Source organism: Palaemon carinicauda, chromosome 42, assembly GCF_036898095.1.
Source record: "Palaemon carinicauda isolate YSFRI2023 chromosome 42, ASM3689809v2, whole genome shotgun sequence".
In the NCBI taxonomy this organism is placed as follows: domain Eukaryota; kingdom Metazoa; phylum Arthropoda; class Malacostraca; order Decapoda; family Palaemonidae; genus Palaemon; species Palaemon carinicauda.
The window spans coordinates 12,975,607-13,002,445 of NC_090766.1; the positions used below are offsets into that span (position 1 = coordinate 12,975,607).

Below are 26,839 nucleotides of genomic sequence, written 5' to 3' on the forward strand. Positions count from 1 at the left end.
CTTTAAAATTGACAAAATCATGTTAAATATTAGCTGAATGCCAGGCCTACTGTTTAACTCATACAAGTTGACTACAATAATTATGGTTTAACCAATCAACAGATTAGTATCATTACAGATTCAGCTAGTCTTCAAAGTAACCTCTAAAAATCTTGAAATATATTACTTTGACAGCAAATTTAACTACTATGGCTTGCAAAGTTATAGCAACCCATACAAACTTAAAAATATTTTATGTCAACTTACTGATACACAAGCTGTGTGTACAATTCAAAGGTAGATATATCCAAAGCATTCTAATGATAAAGCTAAACTAATTATGGCACCCTAACACCATTAACATATCATAAATCTACTGAAATCCATAACCCTTTGAACTTACCATATTAAGTATAAATGTCTTCAAGAAATTGTATTAGTAAGAAAACATTAAAATCTTTAGCTGAATTCTATTTTCAAGGCAATGTCAAGAATGGGGAGTTTATTAATATCACAATTTGCTACCCTTTCCACTTTCCCTATTTTCTTTTTTTTTTTTTTTTTTTTTTTTTGGTCTGTAAAAGTGCAAGGATACATTTTTCACTAACCTAGTAGTTGTACAAAATGTTCCAGTTCTGGAAACTAAAGTACAGTTGTAGACTTTTAAGGCTTTTTGGTCCACTTCGTAAGGGGATCTTCAGCAAAAAGGATTTTCCCATAGCCAACCTGGAAAAATATTGCTTTCAATAAACTTTAAAAAGAAACATACTGTAACCAATTAAAATGCCACATATATTTAGAGCCTTTCCAACCACTTTGTCGATAATTGACAACTACAGTTGAAACATAGCCAATAAAAATTACAAATGCTAGAAAGACCACAAATATTATGTAACTATTTAACCAATAGGTACTATATCCTTATACTGTACTACTATTCACATGAAATATAGACCAATTTCATATCAAATCCCCACACATGTGCTAAAGAGCTAAGCTGTCCATACAACCAGTAATGAACAAGTGGCAAAAATGTTCTACAAAGCATGTCAAAAAGTTTCCTAGCGACCTTTTTTACTTTTTGCCACTATGTAATTACTGTAGACAGGATATACATACAAAGTGAAAAGGGATTTTGACGAAGGAAAAATCTATTTCTGGGAAGAGACCTGTGACGCCTGGTGAAAGAAGTCCTTCTTTACACTTTTCTAATATAAATCTTCCAAATATACTAGAGAAAGATAAAAGCATGGAATGCAGAGGTTACTACCCTCGCGCGATCACCTTGTGGGTGTCGTGTATACAACAGGGGCGTGTGAAAACCACTATTCACAGGCTGTCTTCCATTTAGATAATCCCTTTATCAAAGGGGAGGGCCGTGACAGGCCCTAGAGAACACAGTTGGACTACCCCACCGACACATACTACGTGCGCTCTCCAGGTCATCCTTCTGCAAGAACATATGGCTTGGCAAGGGAAAAAAGGGGTGGGTCCGTACAAAACAACCGGGAAGGGTTTCACCGGGCGTCTCAGGTCTCTTCCCAGAAATAGATTTTTCCTTCGTCAAAATCCCTTTTCTGGGGCGACCTTGACGGCCGGTGAAAATGTACCAGAGAATGCCTTCTAAGCCCAATACAATAATAACATAATAAGGAGAATACAAACACCATGTAAGCCAATAATATGATACTGTAAGCAAACAAAATTACAAACTAGCCAAAGGACATAGGGGACGCAAGGCTAAAATAATTATGAAGACAAGGAATCATCTGAGTGTCCAGTCGCAAAAGGTATTAATCTTACATGTCTAAGCATATCTAAACATTAAAGGAATGGTAAATACAATAACAGTTAAATCATAGGAATTAAACATGGTAAATAACTTAGGGCTAACGAACCACCCAGGAGAGTGGCGACGTGGTGTGAGTGGCGGGTAGGAGGGAGGAGAGAAGAGATGGAATAAAGGAATAATCAGAGATTAATGGGGAGAGATAAGACTCCCCGCTGCAACCGTAGGGTATTTAAGGGCCTGTAAGTTCTTTAGATAGTGGCGTTTGAAAACCATGGGAGATTTCCAACCTGTATATTTTTTAAGGTCATCAAAGTCCATGTTCTAGAAGTAATTGATGGAGGTAGCTATTGACCGTATATCAGGAGCATGGGGAAATGATTCCGGGTTAGCATGTTTAATGAAGTAGAGGATTTGTTGTCTGATACCTTGAATGGTCATAGTACCCCCTTGTTCCCTGATAAATAAGGGGCCAGACGAGCGGGTGGCAGATCTAGCTAAAAAGGCCCTGAGAGTAGTGACTGGACACAGCGAAGGATCCTGGGGAAGAGAGATAATCTTCCAAGGGGACCACCTATTTTGCGGGTCCTCATTTTTAGCTAGGAAAGCTCTGTCTGGAGAAAGCAGTACTTCGCCTGTAGGGAGGAAATCTATGTTTTCCGGGTTACGTGAGAGAGCTGCTAGTTCTGAGATTCTAGCACCTGAGGCCATAGCTGTTAGAAATAGTGTCTTCCTAAGCAGAGTGATATAAGGGCAGGACTCATTGTCCGTGTCTGACGCAAGTTTGAGGACATCGTTCAGAGACCAAGAGACTTTTTGTGGCCGATCCAAAGGTTGAAGCCTAGCACACACTTTTGGAATAGATGAGAAATAGGAATCCGCCAGGTTAATGTTAAACCCAACAAGGAAGATCTTCTTCAAAGCCGACTTGATGGTGGTTATAGTGCTAGCTGCCAGGCCCTATGGTCTGAATTCTCTAGGAAATCTGCTAATTTCTTAACAGCCGAATCATATTGACGAATTGTCGAGTCCCTTTTGTCCGCTTCGATGAAGAGAACGTTTTCTGGGTCAATGTTTGCATCTTTACGAGCTGCAAACTTCATGAAGTCCACAAAGTTAGGGTTTTGGCTATCCTTGAGGAATCTGATACAGTCTGTGTTTGGATTACTTGGGTCAGTTTGGGGAATGGAATCCGGAAGGGTCGAAGTTTCAACTCGAGGAGGAGAGGAAACCAACTGCTCTTTGGCCAGTGAGGTGCTACTAATGCCACTGCCCCTCGAAGGGAGCGTAGTTTGTGCAATACTTTCATTAGAAGATTCACTGGTGGAAATAGGTAAATCTTCCTCCAATGGTTCCAATCCAGGGTTAATGCGTCTATGGCATAAGCCTGAGGGTCCATGTTTGGTGTCACATAACACGGAAGTTTGTGATTCATCTGAGTTGCGAATAGATCTACCTGGAGGCCCGGAACCAGTCTGAGTATCCACCGGAATGAAATGTCCAGAGACCATTCCGATTCCAGTGGTTTCGTCCTGGATAGTGAGTCCGCTATCACATTTTGGAATCCCGCTAGGTGAGTTGCTGACAAGAACCAGTTCTTTTCTGTTGCCAAGGCGAAGATAGTGACCAGGATCTGATTCAGGTTGGGCAACTTGGATCCTCCTCTGTTGATGCAGTGTACTACGGCTGTGCTGTCTGACACTACTCTGATGTGGGTCGACCTCGGAGGAGAGTGTCTCTTCAGGGTCAAGAACACTGCCATGGCTTCGAGAACATTGATATGGAAGTGTTTCATGGCGGGTGACCAAAAGCCCTGAAACATCTGATGTTCGTAGTAACCCCCCCATCCACTCAGAGACGCGTCTGTATGAATTGTCACTTGTGGAGGTGGGAACTGAAGAGGAACCGATTTGGAGAGGTTCTTCGGTTCGGACCATGGCTGTAGCCTCATTTTCAAGACAGAGGGCATCTTCGAGACCTTGTCTCTTAAAGGTACTGTGGCTCTCTTTCTCCAAACTCGATTGATGTCTTTGAGTTTGGCTTTCAATAGTCGATCTGTTACTGAAGCGAATTGAAAAAGGGCCAAGGATTCTTTCTAAGGCTCTTCTGGACACCTGTTTGTGTTTGAGAAAATTCTTGATCTTGGAAGCTATTTCTCTTACCTTTTTGGGAGGTAGAGACAGCTTGTGCTTTGAAAGGTCCCACTGAATGCCTAACCATTCGAAGTGGTCTGATGGTAGTAGGCGGGATTTTTGGAGATTGACCCGAAATCCCAGGTTGGCGAGAAAACGAAGTACTTTCTTCGTAGCTCTGTTGCATTCCAGGGCCGACCGAGGCCAAATGAGCCAATTGTCCAGATAAGCAACGATCTGAATCCCTTGGTTCCTGAGTTGTTCTAACACTGTCTCTCCCAGTTTCGTGAATATCCTGGGAGCAATGTTGAGGCCGAAGGGCATGACTTTGAACGCAAAGGCTTTCCTGCCTAGACGGAAACCTAGGTAAGGAGAGAAGTTTCGAGCTATTGGTACGTGATAATAGGCGTTGGTAAGATCGATAGAGGTGGTGACGGCCCCACGGGGAAGTAAGGTCCGTACTCGAGAGATAGTCAACATCCGGAACCTGTCGCAGAGGATGTAAGAATTTAGCTTTGACCAGTCCAGGACCACTCTCAACGACGACGAGCCTTTCTTCGGAACTGTGAACAGGCGGCCTCGGAACTTCAGCGATCGAACCGGTTTGATTGCTTTTTTCTTGAGTAACTCTGTGGTGTACTCTCTCAGTATGGTAGTGGGTTTCTGGAAGAAGGCCACTGGTGGAGGAGGAGAACCTTGTGACCATTTCCACCCCAAACCCTTGGAGACTGCTGTGAGCCCACGGACTGAAGGTCCAATGGTCTCGAAAGTGGTAAAGTCTCCCCCCTACCGGGACTATATCATTGCGAGGGAGTGAATCTAGGTCCTTTCCCTCCTCGAGCACCCCTTGTCCTAGGTCCGCCTCGTTGACGGAACTGTCCTCTACCCCTGTAGCTACCTCTCTGGTGTCCACGAAAGGGACCTGAGGCTTCGTAGCTAGGGTTGTATGCGGGTGAGGGCATCCAAACGGGGTTGGGTTGTGTACCTGGGGGAGCAGTGAGGTAGACCACCTGTTGAGGGGGATTCGGTTGTAGAGTCGACGAAGCGGGAGACTGTGATGACGAGTGGGTAACAGACGATTGATGGTAGTGACCTCGGTTCGTCTTGTAAGGGGCAAATCTGTTTCTTCTTGAAGAAGGTTTGCTTTTGAACTTCAACCCTCCTTTTGGCAGTGAGGCCCCACCTCGCTTGCAAATTTTGGTTTGCTCTCGCAGCGTCTTGTAGAACCTTGTTCACCTCCTCCTGAGGAAAAAGGTTCTTAGCCCAGCAGGGGGAAGCTATCAGCCTGTTCGGTTCATGTCTGATCGAGGCCTCAGATAGAACGTGTTTCCTGCAACTAACCCGAGCCGAACAAAAACTCGTGTAGGTCGATTTGGAAGGACATAGACAGGTTCTTCGTGAATACCCGGAACAAGGTCTCAGTCGGATAAAGCGAGGCTAGAGACTCCACGGAGGTAATGGAGTGGAGAGACCTAGCTAACCTATTCCGTGCCTCAAACTCAGTCTTGAGAAGATTTTCCGGTAATTTGGGAAGCTTCTCGGAAAACAGATTAGAGGCACAGTCTGGGTCTAACTTCCCTACTGTGAAAGTAGAGGGGGCATCATCCCAGATAGTAGCGGTACTCAGGATGAGCATGGAGGTGGGGTCCGTCTCTTTAAGAGCCGGCATGGCAGAACCTTCTTTGATTGCTTAAAAAGTAAGACCTGCCACTTTATCTGTAATAGGCAAGGTAATAACTGTAGGCTCCTTTGTGTGGGGTGAGCTTGGAATTAGTGCACCCCCAGTCCGACAACGTCCTGGCCCGGAGAGCTTGGGCCTGCTCTTTAGGAAATATTACCATTTCCTTCGGTACCTTGTCTAACCTAACCAAGGCATGTTCTTTCAATCGGATGAAGCCGTTGAATGGGAATTCTAGTCCCGGAGGGTAAAATTCTAGGTCCTCTAGAGGGCGGGTGCCTATGCCCTCCAGAGTTATGGCACCATCTATATATGGAGCATGTAAGGCAAACTTCCAAGGGTTGTTTTTATCGAAGGGGGGTAACTTCGATGCGTCTGGGGCTGAAGGAGGAGGCATCCGAGTTCCTGAACGGATCAGATTCGCCACCATATCTTTGAGCTCCGTCATAGCCCTTTGGTTTGCCCTAGAATGTTGTTGTAGATACTGTTGTATCTGCTCTTTCACAATATCCCTGACCATGGCGGCGGATAAGGCGGGCTCCCGAGCCCGATCCGCTGACGAAGCCCTGGACTTGGCGGACTTCGTCTTTTTAGTAGTCACGGTTTTAGGTAAAGTAATATGAACATCAGGATCCTTTGAGGGTCCCGGGACCGGTGACACTGATAATGGCAAAGCTGAAGGCTTAAAGATACGTAGTGGCTTCACCTTGGGTCGTACAGGAACGGAGGGATCCCGAGGAGAAGCCGTAGGCTTATCAAAGCCGTGAAAGGAAGCAGTAGAGGAAGGAGTGAGGGATGAAAGGGGGTCCACCAACTCATCACCACCTACCTGCTCAACCATGGGTTTGTCGTCCAGATCTAGAAAGGACGCGTCCTCCGTTAATAAAACTTCTTCCTCCGTTGGAATGGTTGCTCTAATCGCCTCAATTAACGGGGCAGCTGTCTCCGGTGGAACTGCTGCAGTAGTAGAGCCCGGGAATAGGCGAGAAGCCATGTCTGCATCAAGGAGATAGGGTGCGCCAGACGGCGCATTCCTCCCAAAACCTGACACCCACGGACGGAGAGTAGCTCTTGCTTCCTGGAGAGATTCATCATCAGCCTGAAAGAGAGGGGATTAATGATGAAGCAATAATCGATGTAAATATATAAAGACCAATTAATTCATCGCAAAGGATATTAACAGGAACAAACTAGAACCAACTTACATCCTCGCTCAGGAGTAGGGATGACAGCTCGTAGCAGAGCGTGCATGACTCCGGGAACCATACCATGTAGGGGGCTTGTCCCGGTTCCCGAGAGAAGGATATGGCGTAATGTGCATGGGACCGGCATAGATCATGGCCCAGGGGATCAGTAAAGGCAGCGGAGCAGCCCTTGGCAGCACAGCGGACTTCCTGTAAAAGAAAGAAGACATAAGTCTGGATGTTCCTTGAGAGAGTGGTCAGTGAACAGATGAATCAACAGAACAAATAAATTTAATTATGTGAGTAATATATTAGCTAACAAATTAATATATTAACAACCAGTAACCACGTAACATGAACTATCAACCTCATCGGTAAAAAATTAACTCCGGTTCTGATCGTCTGATTGATCTCTGTTTGTACCGGAGATCCGGTGACAAAGGTCCGTCATCATGAAATCGTGAACCTCAGCGGTAAGATAACATTAACCTCAATGCTGAACGTCTGTGTTATCTCCAGTGAAGCCGGAGATTCGATGAAAAAAGGACCGTAATAATGTAATTGTGATTAATCATGACAAAGGTTCGTGTGCAAAAGGTCTCAGCCGGAGTCTGAGTGCCGGATTTCACCGTTGCACTCCAAATATCCGACTAGTTCTCACCCAAAGAGTATCCATTATAGCGGAGTATAACTCAAGACGGAGCTACGGGTGTCGGCATAAAGCGATCCCAAAATAATGACTCGTACACTAAAGGAACCTATTAATAGTGCTAGCTATATTAACAGTAACCACATCAATAAAACGTGAATATCATCAAACGTAATATCATCAACCCGGAGAAGAGGAGGCGGCAGGAATAACTCGTGATCGTATAAAACGGAAAACGGGAAATCCACCTCCCCTACTCGAGCTTAATAAAGAAAACGAGAGAAGGGGTAACTCGTAACTGTAGTAACAGAAAACGAGCACTCTATGCTCACGCTCTCATGGTTACATTATAAAGAACCAAAATCACACAATAATATGATAAGAATAATGATAAAATTGTAATAACCAAGAACGAAGAATAACGACAACGTAACAAATAAACAAAGATATAGTCTAAAACGAGCACCTTCCTGAGGCGTGTACATAACTATAACAAAGACCAGATCGATATTCTTCGTTGGTCCAAATTGGACTTGCTAGCAAATAATTACCATAGTAAAAACAATAATAAATAATGATAATAAAATTGGTCATAAAACGTAAGTGATATAACCTAGATGACAGAGTACCAGATGGGCAATATAACTTGAAAAACTACCGAAGCAAACAAAACCAAAATGGCTGCCGATACCGAGGCAGGCCAACCGTTTCTCAAACTCAAATCCCCATTACTGGAAAAAGAACAAATGCCCGGTACTGAAATAAACTGGCAAAACAAACTATGGTGCTTAACATTGGTAAAGGTGAAGTAGCAGCGTCAGTCATGTTGAACTAACAACAATCACTTGCGAAAAACACCGATCAAAACAATTAACGACTTAGCGGGCAAGTCCAAAACAGAAGGATGACCTGGAGAGCGCGCGTAGTAGGTGTCAGTGGGGGAAGTCCAACTGTGTTCTCTAGGGCCTGTCACGGCCCTCCCCTTTGATGAAGGGATTATCTAAATGGAAGACAGCCTGTGAAGTGGTTTTCACACGCCCCTGTTGTATACACGACACCCACAAGGTGATCGCGCGAGGGTAGTAACCTCTGCATTCCATGCTTTTATCTTTCTCTAGTATAATTGGAAGATTTATATTAGAAAAGTGTAAAGAAGGACTTCTTTCACCGGCCGTCACAGGTCGGCCCAGAAAAGTTCCAATGCTTCAACTCTAGAGCTAGTCAATCAAGATAATTTATGGAACTATGTTAAAACTCCCTAAATTTATAAAAGCTCCTCCTTTTAAATTACTTGGCCGTTCAGGGTGCATTGCCATAGGACAGTTAACGAGGCGGATACCAAACTCAACATCTAAAACCTTGAAATGGAATTCATCAAAAAATATGTAAGCCATACTACAAGCTTCAATGTTTCACATTGTCACATAACTCTACGGAATATTTATGCTGTGCAATGTAACTGGTACAGTAATTCGGAAAATAAGAACTGTAAATGTAAACGGTACACTAATCCGGGAGATATGTAAATTTAAATAATTGGGACCAGGCCATGGTAAATTATACCAGTAAGATAAAAGTTAATCACCTAGCTTTGATAAATTCCTAGTGAATCAAGGCACTTTCCTTTTGAAGTGCTAAGGGGAATTAGAACACTCACTGGAGCTGACAAAATTGGTCAATGTGGTAAGTTGTTATTCGAAGGAGGTAATTATCCAGCCCAATTAACAGAGCTGGCCCAATTAAGTTCGGGGAGAAAAAATATTTATATTAACCCTTTTACCCCCAGGCTCTTTGGAAATTTCCAACCCTTAACCCCCAAGGGGTTATTTTTTCCCCAGCACATTTTGCAGTATATTTTTTTTAAATTGCTCTAACAGCCTTAATTTTTGTCATAGAGAGGTCAGGTTGGTCTCATTCTCTTGGAAAATGCCTGAAATTCCTCAAAAAATTATCAAAAATATGAAAAAAAAAAAAAAAAAAAAAATTTATAGCATTATTTTACAAGGACGTACCGGTATGTCCATGGGGGTAAAGGGATGAGTTTTGTGAAACGTACCAGTACGTCCTTTGGGGTAAAAGGGTTAATGCTAAAATATAAAATATCTATGCTAAATCTATCAGATAAAAATAATTAACAAATTATGCCGTAAAAATCTGAGATTTAAACCCTACCTATGAAACCTATATTTTTTAAAGCTAAAATCTCAAAATTGGAGAAATTTTCGGATGCCAACAAAAGGTCAATAAAAACTAACCGAAACCTACCACTCTTACTCTTGAAAATTTTTTTGCAGCGCATGCACAAGGAGCAAGTGGGAGCTCACTCAGTGTCTCCTAACAACACTGACCTGGTCAAACACTTTACCTTTGGTAAATGATTAAGGTTTGTTTAGCTATGAAAAACACGAATTATAAAAAACATGTACAGTAGTTTATTCTCATGCAGATACAAACTTCGGAGTTATTTATATTGGGTCGTCCTTGGGAGGGAGGAAGTCTCTGTGAAATCAAGAGTTAAACCCTTCCTCTCAAGAAGATCTAATAATTATGAGGAATATCAAGAGATCAACGTTAATCATAAAAAGGACTGTGTAGCCAGCTCGTACAGAGGCAAAGCCAATACTTCCAATTCGAGATAAAAACCTTCTCCGATAGTTACTAATAAAAATAGTAAGTGATCTAAGAGAACCACTAAGGAATGGGGTAGTCCGCTCACAAAGAGGCAAGGCTGCTGATCCAGTTCCTAAGAGGTAGTCTTATATGAACATCGTGTCAAATAATAAACAGGAGGGCAATTTTTGTATGTCAATGAATACAGAAATTGAGGGCCATGGCAGGCCCAAGTCCAATTAAGATCATTATCCGCCTCAGTGACCTTTCTAGAAGAAGGTCGGAATAATGAGACCTGGGGCTGGAACTGTGCCACATGTCCTGTGACAACTGTCAGTTAAATTATAATAGTGCAGTCATCATAAAGCCCCTTTAGAGATTGTCTAAGACTCTAATGTGGCATCTTTAAGGTAGATGTCCAATGTCGGGTTTCCCTTACCAGTTTGCGGATTTGTATTAATCCTTGGTTTCGCAGAACATTGAAGTTGCGGCAAACCCCCGTGTATCACATGGTCGAGGAAGGATCCCTTGTAATGCTTCCCAAGGATGAACAGACTCTTTTGATAGTTTCTATCAAAAAGAGAGAGCACTCCTGAATGAATTTCATCAGAGCGTTTAAAATCTTGCAACAACGTGGTTTTACAGACTAATATAATCAAGTGGTTTTGCAGAACAATAATGCAGCAAGACCATCTAGATCATGTTCAAGCTGGAGCTCCTAGTGACACTTCCCCTGAGAATGCATAGGTTCTCCAGATATTTTTTATACTTGGAGAAAGCTAGTGTCACTGATTACCTTCTGCTGGAGAGGAGAAAAAAAAAAAAAGCTAAAAAGCTAAGTGTTTTATCAGAAACTTGCACTTCTCTACAGAACACAATGACTAGTTGTCCATATGATCAGGAACCTCCTTGACAGACGAATATCGTGAAAGAATTAACCCAAGATCTTTTCTAGCCTGTGTCTGGATTATTCATGAAACCAGAGATGGGGCAAGGTGGCAGCTTCCCGGTGTCATGTTATTGTGGGGGGGAGGGGTTGTCCCTGGCAACTCTTCCCCTGAAGATAGTAATTTCATGTTAGGTCTTAGGCACCAGGGCGTGAATGTTCAGGAAGAAGAACTTGGCTTCTGATTTGAGGGCGTCCACAAGAGAACATCTTTAGTATCCCTTTACAGGGATATCTGAGCACTATTTGTCCCTGGACTTTTTGCGAGGCAAGCTCATGAAAAGTCTGGATTGGTGAGCTCTATCGATCCCTGGACTTTTTGAGTGGCAAGTACGAGAAAAGTCCAAGTAAAAATTCCCCAGATCCAGTTCTCATTCTAACAGGAGAATAAGATTACCCCAGGGTATATCGCATTTCTGCATTGGGTTTTTCGGGGGAAGGAGACCTTACTTGTAGGCTTGCTTACTTAGCTGAAGGATAAAAAGAGTGAAGGGTAGTTAGATCCTTGACTTAAGTCCTTCCAACTAGGATCGCGAGGATAATCTTAGGAGATGATGCAAAACCTTTCTTCCCTACTCAATAGTGCAGTAGAGGGAACAGTGGGCCAGTAGGTGGACAAAAATGAAAAAAAAAATATTTTAGCTTTAAAAAAATCTGAAAAACATACATTAGAATAACTTTCAGAAAATTAACAGTATATTAGAACACTATTTAGAAAACAAAGGGCTGGCTGGTGCTATGATTCATTGAAGGAATCTACCCAAGGTCACTCTCACGTTACACAATGATTAGTCTACATCAAACTTCAGAGGCAGTAGCGTCAGTGATATTAGGTACTTCTGATTCCATTAGTTTTTAAAAGTTTCAACTAGTTAAAAATCTGTTGCATGTCGCTAAACATTTCAAATATTTTGTATAACAAATAATACACATTACATTGAAATATACACAAAAATGCTTAAAATACTTCGTATTTAACAAATGCAAGTATGCAGCGATTTTTTCGCTTGACGCTGCTTCTTACCTTATTGATTTCTTATACTAGAACCCAAGTATTAAGTGAAAATACTTTATTTCTTTGCACCAGTTTGTACTCGAGGTTTTGTAGGCAATAATAACCAAAGCACTTCCTCCCCTGACATGATGACATTCCACCGACAATTCCTATACAGAGTCATTGAATAACAAACGCATAATGCCACAAGGTAACTAAAGTTGCCAATGAACACTTTCATCTTAATGTATGCCTGCATTGTTTTCAATGTTGCAGGGGGTGCACTGATATGAGTTACTGAAAGCTTAAGAAGAACCCCTAATCTAGACTAAACATTCATCCATAAATGAAATTCTCAAATGCCCCTGAACAGAATAGTAAAATTGGTTAAGCTACATGCATGAATTTGATTCTAGAATCTGATTTAAGAATATGGAGATTGGTTGACTAACACTGCATATGAGCAGAAAGAAATTGCGCATGCAGGTCCTGGCAGTCTACAGAAGACTTTTGAGGATCCCAATGTAAAAACCACAAGAAATGTAAGTCAGAACAGCTACTTTTCCTTCAACGGGGAAGATGTTTTATGCTACATCTAAGCTCTTGAAAACAATTGGATACCAAAGTTTTGCTGAGCAACTCTCAAATATATCATTAAAAACACCTGGGGTAGTAAAAATTAGTACTCCCCCGAAGAAGCATTGGCTCAGGTAATATAGTGCAGAAGTAGGTTTCCAATCTTTGTTTGATCATACAGTTAAAAGAATTATGAGAATCACCAATAATGAGAAGCTTGAAAACTTAGCAGTTGCTAAGTTTTACTTGGAGTATAAAGTTGGCTTTGATGGAACATTGGGACAATGTATAAACAAACAAAGCCTCTCAGACAATGAAAATCTTGCAACAGAAAATAGTCTTTATAATAAGCATGGTTCATACTGAGCAAAGTGCAACTTCAAGTCCTGAAAACCAGGTTGTCATTTGGAAAAAACAAACAAAACCATCATCACCATTCTTCTGTTGGCCAATTAGATTAAAGTTTTCAAAAGAAACTAAACAAGTTTTGGTAGATGAACAGTTCATACAAAATTGTATTTCAAACTCGAGACCTACTGAAATATCGGATGATTTATTGTTCACAAGAACATAAATTTAGCCATGATTGATGGTAAAGTGAAAACAGTACTATCAATAGTTACCCAACTGATGCAGTGTTATTCTGTATGTGGAGCTTCTCCTGAAATCCTAAATAACATTAAAGAAACAAAACCCTGTCTATTAGGTCAAGGAGCATTGAAACACAGCTTACCTACCCTTCACGTTTGGATCAGGTGCATGGAATGTTGCCTACATATATCTTACAAAATTGATATACTGCACAGAAATGGCAACCACATACATCTGAAAAAAAAAAAAAAAAAAAACCAGTTGGTATATAATAGGAAGTTGATTCAAATAAGGTTTTGTGATGAAGTAGGTAGTCATCGATATGCCAACCATCTTAATATGGGACATCTAATGATGGAAATACGAGTCACAGGTTTTTCAATAATACAGATATTACATTAGAATTTACTGGCCTTAATTCTTTATTCATATACTTTACATAATTTTATCAACGTTATCATCTGGCCTTAATATCGATGCAGATAAATCTAAAGGGTTTTGCTTGGATACTAAAAAGTGATATGTACAAAAATATAACTACATGTATGATGGGAGAAGGACAAGAGGAAGGCCAAGGTTTGGGTGGATGGATGGAGTGAAGGAAGCTCTGGGTGATAGATGTGAGAGGGGCAAGAGACCGTGCTAGGAATAGGAATGAATGGCGAGCGATTGTGACGCAGTTCCGGTAGGCCCTGCTGCTTCCTCCGATGCCTTAGATGACCGCGCAGGTAGCAGCAGTAGGGGATTCAGAATTATGAAGCTTCATTTGTGGTGGATAACGGGGGAGGGTGGGCTGTGGCACCCTAGCAGTACCAGCTGAACTCGGTTGAGTCCCTTGTTAGGCTGGGAGGAACGTAGAGAGTAGAGGTCCCCTTTTTTGTTTTTGTTTAATTTGTTGATGTCGGCTACCTCCCAAAATTGGGGAAGTGCCTTGGTATATGTATGTATGTACTACATGCCCCAAAGTTTGCATCGCTTATTAATTCACGGTGCTTCAGTGATATGCAACTTCAATCTACTATTAGGCTTATTGTCTGAAGAGGCACAAGAAGCAAAGAACAAAGAACTCAAGAAGTTCATGAGAAGGCTACTTTGTTCATCTGATCCCTTGATAAGTTAGTTCCCCAAGGAAAGTAGAGACCTACAAAAATTGAGCTACCAGAAGCAAAAATTCAATCATCTAAAGTAATCTTTGATTTATACTACAATTGTATAGACTTTAAGCAAGTAAATACTCTATATCTTTTTAGTTTCTTCTAAAATGAATTGCTTTTCATTATCATATTACTGTAGTATATTAGTATGATCAAAATGTTATTTTCAATGTTCATTTAAATAATTTATTGATTTGTACTGTATAATTGTGAAGCAAGTAAATGATCCATATTACAGTTTTTTATTAATCAATTAAAAGCTTTCCTTTTCAAATTAATTTTACTACAGTAAAATAATAAATTAGGAGATTTGTATTTTTCCTCGCATACAAATCTGGAGCTATTTATAGGGGTATTACTTTTCGGCAATGCTGAAAACTAGCCAAGACAATTTTAGCGAGGGATAACTACCCCAATCCGCTAGTTAGCGGTTGGGGGGTGGGGTGGACGGGCTACCCTGCTCACTCACACCAGTTGGCTGTGTAAACACTTCTGCTTTCTGGGACTTCTAGGGGGACAGGGTGGCAGGCCAATTTGTATAAATAGCTACAAGTCTGTAAGCCAGGAAAAATAAAAATTATCTCCAAATTCATTTGTTCCAACTGGCCTTAGCTATGGGTTCTCTCTTATTTGATCTATGATAGAATTAGTAGGAACCCTTGCCTACCCTCGCTAAAACCAATGTCGTTACAAAGCAACGCACTGATACCAGCCTGTAGAAGCTTGTGTGAGAGACTAGTGACTTGTCTTTGCTTAGGAAATCGAGTGCAAGCATAGAGTTCCAAGACTTACCCAATACCCTTCCTCAAAAGGTATTGGGGACAAAGTATATGTTAAATATTCAGGATGTGCAAGGGAAATGAGTCTTACCTGCAGAGAAGTGAGGTCAGCTATGCTGTGGTCCTGCAGTGCTGTTTCCCCAGGGGGGGGGGGTGTGTGAAAGGAGAAAGGAGCCAGACATTCTTTCTCATTCACCCCAGACTCCCCCTGCTACTTGTCCATTAATGATGGTTTCAATGTTTTTCTGTGGTTCATGCCTGTGTATAGCAAAACAGTTTACTAATTTACAGTACTGAATCTTACTATATTATAAATAAAGTAAGAGTATACAATTCCAAATATTGTCTGAACATAATTTGAATTTCCTTAACTAATCCTTTAGTCAACAGAACCTATATTAAATAAAAACAAATACAGCCATTTATAGCACATTGCAGGACAAGGGCCTCAGACATGTCACTATATGTCTGGGGTTTGCCCAGTTTTAATAAACACTCCAGTGTTAATTGGTAATGGTGGGTGGCCCTGACAAGCACAGCTTTGCTGATCATGGCGATATACAAACCCTTTCACCACAGGCTATCTCCACTCAGTGACCCTTAAATAATGGCTCAACCTCATCAATAAAAATTCTTACTCAAGGCTATGATACAATTATTTACGTTCAACATATGTACATTTTCTCTAGTACAGCGCTGTAAAACACACATTCCAATTTAAAATCTTACCAAATGTCTTAATAAACGTAGGGTCTTCCTTTACTCAAATAGAAACCATATCGAAAAACTCCCACAAACACTGGGAACCAGTCGTGACTAGCGACATCTCCCAAGATCATCCAACAATTTACTGCAATACACCTGACTTGCATCATTCACTATTGTTCATAAATGGTTTCCATCATCTTTATGCATCTAACAAGAAGTCATGGCAAACCCAAGGATCACCATCTCCATTGGGAAAGACATAACTGTATATAAGTATATAAATCCTTTGTAAATGGTAAAAATTTAGTGGTCATAGAAAATTAAAACGAAAATAACATTTGATAGTCTGTTAGCCGACCTTAAATCCATAAAATTCAAAAAGAATTCTCTCTTCCTTCATTCAACATCACTTCCTAAATTAGCAAACCCCATGTACTACTACATGTTCCTCATCTTACCTAGATTTACCTGTCAACCGATTAGTTTTCCTGTCTCTGCTACTTACATTAATTTCTATTCAATCCCAAAATTTTAGTCAATATCCAATTATTATTCATTTCAAATTAACATATAATGAATGTCTGCACCTCAGATAAAAATTCAACTTGCAAACCTGTTAACATCCAATTGCTATTTCCTCTGAACAAATAACAGCATCTGCATTAACTGTGTTTATAAGCTTGACTCCTTGAAGGATACTGCATCAATAAAATACTTTACTGTATCTGTAAGAAAAATCTAAATTAGAATCCATCCATATATAAAACTGAAATTTTCATAAAGCCATCAAAAATAAATTCTGAAATAAACAAGTTGTGAAAACTTAACATTCACATGAAAATACTTTTGGGAAAACCTCATTGATCTATAACCTTTAGATCCTGTAAGACTTCCTATGCCTGGTTAGGTTTACTCCCTATAGATATAACTCGTCAGGTATTCTTCATTTTATATAATGATTTGTACAAGATTTTTACAAAATGTGCAAAACTTTGGATACGAAATATAGTCAGCTATATGACAAAAATCTCAGGCACAGCCTCCAACACTCTAGTAAGACAATGTTCTGTATGAAGTTCAAGGAAGCAGTCATTTCCTTTAAACAGGGAGCTTGCAGGTTTACCATTCTCAAGTATAGGCCATTTATACACTCAAGAGGCTATAATCAAAGACCTTTGGGAATTTGTTATAGCATTCTAAAATCCACCCTTTTTGCAGATGCCAGTGTCACCAAAATACATTTCTTGACTCATCATAAAATATTTTTGTTCGTCATATGTATGCCTTATAATTATACATTGAAATAGGCTTCTTGTGTCAAAAACAAAACTATTTTTTTCACTTTCTGAATACTGTAACATGAGATCCGTTACCGACGAGTAATTTTATATCTTTTGATGGCTATCTATTGTAGAATTATTACGCAATCACAATGCCTTCACAATGAATATTTTTCCTTTACACATAATTGTGTGTGCTAAAATAAGGTACCAAAAAAATCCTGAAAACTATTCTATGATCACTTCTTAATGAATTAGAAAATTTTTTGGTTGTTTAGAGTGAAATTCAATAAAATGTAAAGCAAACATTTGACAAATTTATTCTGTGATCAGCAGCAAACACACACACACATGGAAATGTAGGTTACCATTAGAGTAGGTGTGCACACATACGATTGTGACAAATCTTGTAAACATCTACAGAGAGCCGTTTCACTGCTTTGTAGTGAAGAGGTTAACCCTTTTACCCCCCAAAGGACGTACTGGTACGTTTCACAAAACTCATCCCTTTACCCCCATGGACGTACCGGTACGTCCTTGCAAAAAAATGCTATAAAAAAAATTTTTATCATATTTTTAATAATTTTTTGAGAATATTCAGGCATTTTCCAAGAGAATGAGACCAACCTGACCTCTCTATGACAAAAATTAAGGCTGTTAGAGCAATTTAAAAAATATATACTGCAAAATGTGCTGGGGAAAAAATAACCCCTTGGGGGTTAAGGGTTGGAAATTTCCAAAGAGCCTGGGGGTAAAAGGGTTAAGCAGAAATTAACTCCAACCATTAATTCTGCAGATACTGCTCAACCTCTGGCATAGAGCAGTAAGTAACCAGGTGAAGAGCTTGCGCATCGTCCACACCTTTTACATCCCGTACACAGTCAAAACGTTCATTTTGCAGCACTGAAGGGCACGTACCTCAACAGATTTATAAATAAAGCAAGGCTAAGCAATGTGATCCATGGCATCTCGGCACAAAGGCAATGTATACCTGGGGAAACAGGAAAGCTCTTAACCCTTTTACCACCAGGCTATTTGGAACTTTCCAACCCTTAACCTCGGGGGTTATTTTTTTCAAGCACATTTTGCAGTATATTTTTTCTTAAATTGCTCTAACAGCCTTAATTTTCATCAGAGAGAGGTCAGGTTGGTCTTATTCTCTTGGAAAATGCCTGAAGTTTTTCAAAAAGTTATCAAAAATATACAGAAAAAAAAAAAACTGTAAAGAGCAGTGTTTTGCAAGGACGTACCGGTACGTCCAGGGGGTAAAGGGATGAGTTTCGTGAAACGTACCAGTACGTCCTTTGGGGGTAAAAGGGTTAACAGAATGAGGTTTAAAAGTTATGTAATATTTTATAAGTTCAAGTTCAATAACCATTTTTCTTAGAAATGTGACAAAATTGATTAAAAAATTACATGCATTGAAATTGAGAGAAACCAAAAACATGTTATCCCATTATCCTACCTGTACTTTGATGCCTTTAACCCAGGAACCCATCATTCCTCTAGGGAAATAAATGTTCTTTCAGGCATCTAAAACCTATCAAGGAATAAAAACATTTACATTATATGATATTGTAATAATTCAAATTGGTGTATGTATATCAATCATTCTAATTACTGAACAGTGCATAAAGGAAATTTATACGTACGTATGCTAATTACAATTAGTTACTGTATGTCAAGTTCATGTACAATTAGAACACTAAGTAAAAACATAAATATTTAACATTAATTTTCACAAACTTACTGGTTTCATCCATGTTCCTCGACGATATTGGGAACTCCGTAGAGAAAACCTTCACTACCTTGTCCATGGTCATTTTCCTGTTATTAAAAAAATGTTGTTCAAACTTCTTAAACTAGCTTGGGGTTGTTCATCTCGTATGAAATGGCTGAGCAGACCCGTCTTCCTGCCAAATGAGCGAGTCGAAAGCTATTCCCTAGCAACAGTGATTCTTGACCCATAAGAACATGAAATTTTCCCATTCGGGTTCATACCACTGTCCCTCATCATTGGGACATTCTTCGCACCACATGTGCATTGGGACCTTACCACCACAGAAGCAGGAGTCTTCATTCCTTTTTTACCATATACCTAATGGTACAGTACTCTCATTCAGCCCATAAAGTTGTTCTAAAACTGCACAAGACTTACTTTCCTTACACTTATCAAATACTTCTACCTTTTCTTTAAGTGTCATGACCTTCCTCTGCCAATTTGAGCTCACTCGAGAAGATGAGCAGATATCGCTTGGGCCATGGCATTAGTAACGAAAGAGTATTTGTTTCTTTATAAACACTTGTCGGAGTTGGTTTTACGATGCAAGTCACCACGAGCGAGTGCGCGCGCCAGCCACAGAGGTAATGTTTTTCAGGGAGGGAAAAAGGGCGAGGCCCAGAGGGAATGAAGCATGGGTGGTTTAGAAATGTACGTGTGTGTGTGTGTTATTTCTCACAAGTGACAAAAATTTAACGGTCTTAGAAAATCAAAATTGAAATAAAATTCAGTAAGTCGGCTAACTGCCCTTATATACATCAAATTCAAAATGTTCAATTTAAAAATATTCTTTCTTCCTCTTGCTTCATTCAACATCACCACCTAAATTAGCAAATGCCCTGTTCTATTCTGTTCTCATCTTGCTGAAATTTTCCTACCAAAGACATTATAAGGCCGTTGTCTATTGCTGGTGTCCGGCAGTCAACGCCGTTAATTTGATGACTATTTTGTTTCTGTATAAGAAGTATAACGAGGAAGAATCTAGTTATATTGAGATTGTGTCATAAACATTAATAGTTCACAGGAGCTATTGAAATGGAATATCTGGTCGTGGGTCCAGGAAGTGAATTCAGATGCTAGGAGGAGAGAGACTGTGTTCGAGTTTAGTCTGGACGTTCCAGAATTATCAAAACCCCTTCCAAGAATGAGAGATTTAGGCACTATTGTTGTTGGTCAGAAAAGTTTCGATGATGACAAAACCTTATCACAGTGTGGGTTTACAATTTGAGATTTTCTAGACATTGCTATCATAAGCCCACAGAGACCTGCACAGTGTCGTATGTGGCCATACTATTCAGAAGCTATGAATTTTTAAGTAACTTTACAGCCTAATGGTAGACTTGATATTGATAAGGACAGTACTGCTTTAGGGAAAACTATTGCAGTACAGAATTTTCAGTTTTATATTTTCTTTCTAGATGGTTGATATTAACTTTTAGAAGGTTGATTCTTACGAGGCTCTGCCACGGATATATCTACGTCTCTACTTATGTGTTTTGAAGATCTGACCTTTGTATTTTCCTCTCAGGAATGATATAAATTTTCTTTTTGTTTCGTTTCAAATAAATATTTTTCTTGTTTTTATCAAGACAGAATTTCATTCCAGAACCTTTCACAATTGTTCCCTTTTCAGCCAATTTTTTTTTTTTTATCTTGGTATCATTGTTTTTTCTTTATACTGAACCTGAAGACATCTCTAAAAAAAAATATAATAAATGTTCCCTTTCACCTAATGTTCTGACATTTTACTTAAGCTTGAAGCTATCTTACCTAAAGAAGATAGAGCTATTCATGTATACTGCTCAATTTTCCAAAAATGAATCAGCGGTCATGCTACACGTTTATTCAGTAAGCTCAAGGCAAGGGAAGATAAGGAGGAAGTAAGGTTCTTGCTGGGTCCCCTTGCCCAGTATAAAATCAAGGGGTGGTGCCCAGTGCCCAGTTCATCCTCGACCGTTTGCCTTTTACCCAGAGTTTTGGGTATTCCACCGCTATATATTTTTTGTATAGTGAACGTTGGAGTGTGGTCGATATTCGGACACTAGGCAGTTAGGGTGCAACCTCTGGCCACAGTCCGCAAACCACTACACTGTAAGAAAAACTTCAATTAGAATCCATCCATATTTAAAATCAAATTTTCATAATGCCATTATTATAAAATTCTGAAGCAAATTAGTTCTTAAGAAACCTTAATATTCCTTTAAAATACATTCTAAGGAAAATCTCACTAATCTTTACCCTATAAATCCCATAAGACTTTCTATACCTGGGTAGTTTTACTTCCTAAAAGTCAGATACGTATAACTTTGTCACATATTCTTCCCTTTATCTAAGAACATTTTCATACTAATTTTACTTAGTGTAAAACTATATTAAAGGGAAAAAACTTATTCAGCTACTATGTATGAAAGGAAAAAAAAAAATAGCAAAAACACCACAGAGCTGCCTCCAACACACTGATAAACATGCTCTGCATGAAGTTCAAGGAAGTTGCTATTTCCCTAATGCAGTGAGCTTTTACATTAGTCATTCTTAAGTTTAGGACATCTATACACTCGTGATACTATAATCTAAAGACCTAAGGGAATATGACATAGCATTCTATAAACCACAATTTTTGCTGATGCTAATGCCACCAAAATCCAATTCTTGACTGGACAATATTCAAACAAACAACATTCAATAGTTAAAACAAATTATTTCCTTTATAATCTTCCTACCCATACAAATTTGAGACTTCTTATAAGTGCATGACTCCAGCAAAGCTGGAAAACAGCCACTAAGCTTTTCAATAAGGTAGACCGATGTATTCTAGGTGGCGATAAAGCCCCGCTCATCCGAAAGGTAGAGCCATCTTCACTCTGACCCTTAGCCTAAGACTTACAGGTTGGTTCAAGGCAGATAATGTAATTTATAGGTCTCTGACTTGTATGGTTATGAAATACAAAAATGGATTCATATGTGTGATTTGCTCCTATACGTAATACAAACCTTTGACTTATAACCCCTTCGCTGCGATGACGTCATTTGTCAAAGCAGGCCTGGTACTACACACGCTGACATCCCAGATACGTCATTTACAAATCCAACAGTCTATGGGATTCTATTATTCCCGATTGTGTCAAGAGCTTTTTTGGTCAAATTTTATGTTACCGTGTAGATTCGCATATCAGGATGCTTGAAAACCTCAAATCAATCTATCAATAAAGACAACGGTGACATTCTCTACAAGAGGCATTAATCAAAAACCCCCAGCTTAGAGATGTAGGGATCCTTCCATCTAACCATACCAACAACTGAAACACTTGCAATTCAAGTCTTTATTCATGATTATGTAAGGGTTATCTTAGTGTATTGCCTAGGTTGACGTACGCATTCAAATCGCACAAAACCTTCCGTAAAGTGCGACGTCAGGACGCTTCAACCATTCCCGGTTCTCCGCTGACTCTCACCCTCAATGCTACCAAAACACAATTCATGTAAGTTGTTGAACGCTCTGATAGCTGTAAACACAATGACAATGGTACTTATTTCTTTTCTCAAATAACCTTTCACAAAACTATATAATTTTTGTCTTAGATATATATATTTTTCATATTAGTATTGTTTATTGTTTTCACAAGTAAAAGTTAGCCTACTGTAATTTCTATTTGTTGACATTCTACACAGTATGTTCTTATATGAGCATTCCCTATTTCAAAGCCAGTGAAATACTCAGAACAGGAATTATCCAGTTCATAGTGTCGGTCACACACAAGGTGGAACAGAAAAACAAAATCCTTTTGTCCAAGGAACTAAATTTTTATTACGCATCTCTCGACGGCAGAAATAAAATACCTTTGTCATAAGAAGATAAGTTTTGTTTATCTTATACAGTACCTTATTACTTTGCATTACAGTATAGCACACTAGCATTACAGTATAGCACACTCCTTATGTCAAAGGAAACAAATGAATATTTTCATTACATTTCTGTAGAACAAAGTCCATTACTGACTAGTAGTTTTATATCTTTCAACTGCCATTTACAATGGAATTAATACAGAATAAGTCACTTCAATAAATACTTTTTTTATTTCACAAATTCAATGCTTTACCATTATTTATAGTTAAAATACATCAAATCATTCTATAATCTCATAACAATGAATGAAAAGAATATTTTGGTCGTTTGGAGTGAAATACAATAAACAAAATTTTGACGAATTTAGTGTGTAAACAGTGGTAATAAAAACACAGAAATTTAGGTTATTATAGAGTATGCGTGCATGTACGTCCGATGGTGATAAATATCATATATAGCTAATGTGGGTGGATCCACTGCCTCATAGTGAAAGGATTTATACTGTATACATACCAAGAAGGTATTCCAAATTTGACAATATTTTTTGGTATTACCATCCCATAGAATATCAAAAGCACTTTTCTACAGCTAGAATGGCCCCAAGAAAGGCACCCTCTTTGGCAGCTCTCAAAGAGGGCACGACCTAGTTGCCCCTTGCTGATGCGAGTCACTATGGTGGTGGTGTCAACCGTCAATACTACCAAATGGTCTCTCAAACATTGGGAGTGCTATAAAGGGTTCTTGCAATTCCACGATATGCAGATAAATTTCTTCTTTAAACCACAACCAAGAAACCATGTTAGTCAGGTTAGCACTCTTACCCCTCTTTCAACACATCTAAGAACAATTGCATGGCTGGAGGTGGGGAGCAGAGTGGTATCCTGGTGAGACTTTCCTTGTTCAGCCACTAGGTAATACTGTCCCAAATCTCCTACTCCACTGAAACAGGAAGAAAAGAGGGACCAGCAATTCTTCAAATACCAATAAAAGTTAATCCAGCAAGGATAGGTGGCCAAGAAGAGACTGTTAAAGCCAAGCTGGGATTTCTGTCTTCAACAGAAACTGTCACACTATCTTCTCGACCTACCTGATGGGATTGTCCGACCGAAAGAGTCTTGCTGCTCCTCTGTCTATCAGCATGACCAAGTACTTCTACCTCTGCTTGGGTACGAGAATCAACTTCTCCCGTTTATCACAATCCTCAGCTATTGCCTGGCCCTAGCTTGGATGGAGATGGGGTTTGGGTGCTGATCATATGTATAATTGGCCAGTCTCTAAGGCATTGTCCTGTTCGATAGGGCAATGTCACTGTTCCCTGCCATTTATGAGCAACCTTTAATAAGCAAAAATCCCATTCAGATTCTGTAGAAACTACTTCACTGTGGAGGCCACGATCAGAGAGGAGGAAGAATGAAGGGTATAAGACCACTCAATAAATCTCTCTCTCTAGGCTTATGCCGAAACGACCACCTTATACGAGATGTTGAAATGCATCTCTTCTCCAGAGAGGGCTAAGTTAGCTACATCAAAGGAACAAGCATAAAGGTACCTAAGGAACTGTGGGTAAACCAAGGCAAGTAACAAAAAGTATAGGAATCTGCAATAGCATTATCAAGGTAAGCAGGACCTTGAACTCCAACCATTAATTCTGCAGGTATCCTTGACCTCTAGCACGAAGCAATAAAGAAATCAGATGAAGAGCTTGTTCGTCATCCCAGTCTTCTTGTACATACAATACAGAGAAAGAATTTTCATACTGAAGCACTGGAGTGCATGTAGCTCAGCCAATTTGTAAATAAAGCCAGGCCGAATAATGTGACCTATGTAATTTCCACACAAAAGCAATGAATATTTGGGGAGACAGAAAAATACACTTTTCAGAAGTAGGTATAATACTTATGCAATAATTCATCTTCTTCCCAGCTGGTTCCCATTTTTATATGGGGTCGCCGTTGTGGATGAGCCGTTTCCATCTTTTTCTATTCTGTGCTTCTGCCTCATCAATCCCCTTCTCCTGTAAGTCTCCTCTCACACAGTCCCTCCATCTCTTTCTTGGTCTCCCTCTTCTTCTTCTTCCCTGAACCTCCATCTCCATAGTATGTCTCCCAATGTGGTCCTCATCTCTCCTCATCAGGTGTCCATACCATCTCAGCCTCCCTTCCTGCACTTTCTTTGACATTTCCACCACCTTTGTCGACCCCCTTATGTAGTCATTTTTGGGCTCAAGCCATGACGTCCTGATGGAAGGTTCCTTTTTGGTAGCTTCCTTGGGTATATAGACTACTAGGATATTCTCAGAGAATTAAACCACAGGTTATCACAGAATTCTTACTTCTGGAGGGAGTATCCTAAAGGTTTCCCTTTAAGACATCGTATATCAACAGGGGACGCATGTATTAACACGCCACATAGCTATCTGCACCCCATATAGAGTTAACACTTCGATATGGAGGGGCGGAGAATAACTGGGGAGCCGTTCCACAGCTACACTCGTCCGTGGCTACTTTTGGTACTCGAAACGTAAACAAACGGGCGCCATTGCTAAATGACGTCACGTCCGTCCTCATCCTTCTTTTAGTAGCTTGCCTTGCTAAGACGGATTTCCCCTTGTGCTTTTTTATCGGCTTGCATCTTCGTAATGCCGCTACCTTCAGCCTCGCCTTCTTCTGGAAGTTGAGTACCAGGTCCCATATTGTTTAAATAAGCTCTGACCGTAAAGTAACTTATACTTTTTGGGATATTTCATGTTTTCTGGCGGAGCTGTGCTGCTACCGGACACGCCATTTTATGGCGTCGCTGTTCCCTTGCATGCCTTATTTAGCTAGCCTGAACAGCTTATTCCGGCCTATTACCTAATTGATACTGTTAGTTATTTAGTCTTCATAGCTAGGAACTTCATATATCGTGTTTTGACGCTCCTTTATCCGGTCATCGCCTGACCCCATACTAGATTGCTAGCTTAGCCCCTAGGCCAGACTGCCTAGCACCAGTGTTCATGCATGATATATTCCAGTGATCCTAGGTTAAGTTATGAAGATAGTGGCATTATTTATTATACGTCGACCCCCCTTATGTAGTCATTTTTTTTCCGATCCTCTCTTGACAACCCAGATATCCACCTAAGCATTCTCATTTCTGCCACATACATCATCTTCTCCTCTGTCTTCCTCATGCTTGCTGTTTCCGTTCCATACAGCATTGCTGTTCTTACCACTGTCTTATGAAATTTTTCTTCTAACCTCAGTGGTATTCTTTCGTCACAAAGAACTCCTGAGGCTGCTCTCCAGTTGTTCCAACCTGCCTGTACCCGATGTTTAACTTCATATGCCATACCTCCTCCAGCATTAACAAAGGATCCCATATACTTAAAACTTAACTCTCTTTATCTGTTCTCCCCTAAGATGAATACTTTCTCTATCATCCCCCTCACTGGTGGTACACATATATTCTGTCTTAGATCTACTTATTCTCATTCCTCTGTCCTCCAGTACTTGCCTCCACCTTTTCAATTTTATTTACAGATCTTCCCTGCTCTCTGTGCACAGAACAATATCATCTGCATACAATATGTTCCATGGTACTGCCTCCCTTACCTCTTCTATTAAAACGTCCATCACTATGTTAAAGATAAATGGGCTCAGAGCTGACCCTTGGTGTAATCCTACTCTCACCTCAAAACCCTCTGTCTCCCCAGCACTGCTCCTCGCTCTAGTAAATACATTACGGTACATCTCTTGTATCAGTCGAACATACTTCTCTGGCACCCTGCTCTCTCTGACTCCTCCATACCTCTTGTCTTGGGACTCTGTCATAAGCCTTTTCAAGGTCAATGAATACCACAAGCAGGTCTCTTTGCTTTTCCCGGAATTTCTCCATTAGTTGCCTCAGACAAAATACACCATCTGTTGTTCCCCTCCCCTTCATAAATCCCATCTGCTCTTTACCTATTTCTACTTCTTCTCTTAGTCTGACATCTATCATCCTTTCCAGTATCTTCAAAGTGTGGGACATCAATTTAATACTTCTGTAATTCCCACACTCTTAGACATCCCCTTTCCCTTTGAAGATTGGGGTCAATACTCCCACGCCACTCATTTGGTATCTTTTCCTGCTCAAAAATCTTTATCATGATATCGTACAGTATATCCACTCCTTCATCTCCTAAG

General features: G+C 39.9%; 1 long non-coding RNA gene across 1 annotated transcript; it reads right to left on the reverse strand.

Annotated features, from left to right (window-relative positions):
- Positions 1 to 605: 605 nt before the first annotated feature.
- On the reverse strand, positions 606 to 18,592 carry LOC137632950 (uncharacterized). Its single transcript, XR_011042146.1, has 4 exons — positions 18,515 to 18,592; positions 16,383 to 16,494; positions 15,153 to 15,319; positions 606 to 705 (listed from the first exon to the last, which is right to left on the reverse strand). It is a non-coding gene; the product is annotated as an uncharacterized lncRNA (long non-coding RNA).
- Between the last annotated feature and the right edge of the window lie 8,247 nt (positions 18,593 to 26,839).